This window comes from Manis javanica, chromosome 10 (genome assembly GCF_040802235.1).
Source record: "Manis javanica isolate MJ-LG chromosome 10, MJ_LKY, whole genome shotgun sequence".
Taxonomy (NCBI): Eukaryota; Metazoa; Chordata; class Mammalia; order Pholidota; family Manidae; genus Manis; species Manis javanica.
Genome location: NC_133165.1, coordinates 28,973,222 through 28,976,330, shown reverse-complemented (window position 1 = coordinate 28,976,330; position 3,109 = coordinate 28,973,222). Strand labels below are relative to the sequence as shown.

Genomic DNA, 3,109 nt, shown 5'->3' with positions numbered 1-3,109 from the left:
AAATAGAAATACCATTTGACCCAGGAATTCCACTCCTAGGAATTTACCCTAAGAATGCAGCAGCCCAGTTTGAAAAAGACAGATGCACCCCTATGTTTATCACAGCACTATTTACAATAGCCAAGAAATGGAAGCAACCTAAGTGTCCATCAGTAGATAGATAAAGAAGATGTGGCACATATACACAATGGAATATTATTCAGCCATAAGAAGAAAACAGATCCTACCATTTGCAACAACATGGATGGAGCTAGAGGGTATTATGCTCAGTGAAATAAGCCAGGCGAAGAAAGACAAGTATCAAATGATTTCATTCATCTATGGAGTATAAGAACAAAGCAAAAACTGAAGGAGCAAAACAGCAGCAGACTCACAGAACCCAAGAATGGACTAACAGTTACCAAAGGGAAAGAGACTTGGGAGGATGGGTGGGAAAGGAGGGAAAAGGGGAATAAGGGGCATTACAATCAGCACACATGATGTAGGGGGTGGGGCACGGGGAAGGCAGTGTAACAAAGAAGACAAGTAGTGACGCTATAGCATCTTACTATGCTGATGGACAGTGACTGTAATGGGGTATTTGGTGGGGACTTGATAATGGGAGTCTAGTAACCATAATGTTGCTCATGTAATTGTAGATTAATGATACCAAAATTAAAAAAAAGAAAAAAAGAAATTAGCAACATTTGTCTGTTGGAGAATAAGCTGTTTCCTCTAGGGTCAACCTTGACCTGTGAGCCCCTGGGGCATGGGGAACCTGACCCTACATCAGGGGCTGAAGGCCACAAGGGTCGGTGGGGGTGGAGCCTGCAAGAAGGTCCCTTTGAATGAGGGTGTACAGGGTCTTCAGCTGGAAGGCTGGGCTCCTCGGACACTGGAGGGCTGCCTCTGCCAGCAGGGTGGCTGCAAGCCCCGGCTCTCAGCACTCTCTGCTTTCTCCTGATGTCCAGGCTCAGGGCGCCCAGTTCCACAGCTCAGTCGTGTGCTTAGGCAGTCGTGCGCGGGTGTGCCCTTGAGACCTCAGGTTCCTCATCTGGAAAAGAGGAGGGACATGTCCCCCCAGTAGGATCGCTGGGAGACTGCAACTGGACGTGGGTGGCTGTGCCTGATGCTTTCCCGTGGCCTTGTCCAGCAAGGCCTGGGGTGAGGCAGAGCCCATGGAGGAGAGGGAGGGTCCTCAAAGGACCGGGCAGGTCGGTGAGGCCCCACGTGGTGGGAGGAGGGTGTCCCACTAGAGGGCGCCATAGAGCATCTTCCAGCCTCCTTCCACCACAGCCCGCCCTTCCCTGGGCCCCAACCCCTCCTGCCTCGCTCCCTGGCTGTCCCTTCACTAGGGCAGCTTCCCGCCCCCTACCAAGGGCTGGGTGGGGGCAGGGGAGCCATGCGACCACACTCCTGTCTGCCTCTCTTGCTCTCACCTCCCCCAGACCCTGCCCTTCTCGGCTAGGTCACTTTGGCCTTGTTACTTAACCTTGATGCATTTGGGGGTCTTCACTCCCCATCAGGGTCACCAGAGAGCCGGGTGGGGTGCCCATAAACGGGTGCTCACAACAGCTGAAGGAAAGGCAGCCGACTCTCCTTCGCTTCCTCTTCCCTTTCTGCTCTCCCTTCTTGGAAGCCCTTTCTTAACCCCACGCCCTCCTCCCTTCCTTCCTGCTGGCTCTGGTCACCCACAGCCTTCTGGGGCTCTTTGGGCCTTGCTCCCCAACAGACTCCCAGGGCAGGGCTCCAGGCCTGACCAGCTGGCACCCACCATGCCAGTGTGTCCTCGCCACACACAGGCTGCCTGAGCATCCACCTGGAATCCGAGGCCAGGTGACCTACAGATCTGTGTACTGCCAGCTATGCTGGCCCTGAGCCTCACCTGGAGTGACCCTAAACCCGGGGACGGGACAGTCAGGACAGGATAGGCAGGGGATGGGGTTGGCTGGCCCCATTTGTCAGAAACACACACCTTCCCAGCCAGACCAGGCCATGTCAGTGGCCTAAGGGAGCTGTGGTCTGAAGACCTGCCCACCCTGCCCCCTCCCCAGCAAGTCCTCCCTTCTCTTAGTTGGGGTGGGGGCTGAAGGGGAGCCTACCCCAGACACCTTTGTTGAGCACCTACTGCATGTAGGGGTTCACACTCAGTACTTTGCATATATTGCCCCATATAATTCTCATATACTTACCCCAAAGGGATTAGATTGCCCCATTGTACAGAAGAAGAAACTGAGGGTCAGAGAGGTTGACCACCATGTCCGATGACCAGCCCTTGTGCTTTTTCCCCTCTTCTCTGTGAAAAGTCAAATATTTCAAACATACATATAAGTACAGAGAGGAACACAGAGCAACTCCAGACCTAGTGATTATTTCACCATATTTTCTTCAGCTTTATTTTCTCAAAGAAATACAGGATATCACCACCTGGACACCCATCCTCCAGTGCTCTTCCCTGTGCCCCCTCCCACCTCCATCCAGAAGCTTCCTCCTTGTGTGCCCCCCCATCTGGGTTTGGTTTGCCTTTGTACCTAAGTGTACATCCCTATATAGTACACGGGAGAGTCTGTGTGTGTGTTTACAGTCCTATATTGTGGGGTGATTTGCCTACAGTAGAGGTCATCGACCTCGAGTCTATAGCCCCATCCTGAATGTATAGCCATGTGGCAACCACCCTAATTAGAACATTCCATTCGCAGAAGGCTCCCCTGCCCCCACCCAACCACCTGGAAGCCACCCTCCTGACTGCTGTCCCCCTACCTTAGCTGTGCGAAGGGACCCCGACCCAGGCAGCGTGGGGTTGCGTGTCGTGTCCTGAACCCGTCCACTGCCCGGTGCCTGCAGGCTGGTCACTCCCCGCGGCCACTGTTCCATCCCGCATCCCTTTCTCCTGCCCGCTTCCTGCCCACGGGTGTTGGGGTGGTTTCACCCGAGTGTCCTGGCACGTTACGGACTGCAGGGCTGCACCGCGCTTTCCCCCCGCCGCCCTCGCCGATATTTGTCCGGCCGCGGCCTCGGCCTCCCCTCCCTCGCGGCGCCCTGAGGCGGCCACCGTCGGGGAGGCCGGGCTCGGCCGCCAGCTCTGGAGACCGCGCCGCGGGCCGCGGCCCAGGCCCCGAGGGCGCCGCCG

At 55.6% G+C, this 3,109-nt stretch overlaps 1 long non-coding RNA gene across 1 annotated transcript; it reads right to left on the bottom strand.

Moving 5' to 3' along the window:
• Window positions 1-292: 292 nt before the first annotated feature.
• LOC108399415 (uncharacterized) lies at window positions 293-3,109 on the bottom strand. Its single transcript, XR_001853646.3, has 3 exons — window positions 2,740-3,109; window positions 2,172-2,275; window positions 293-1,033 (listed from the first exon to the last, which is right to left on the bottom strand). It is a non-coding gene; the product is annotated as an uncharacterized lncRNA (long non-coding RNA).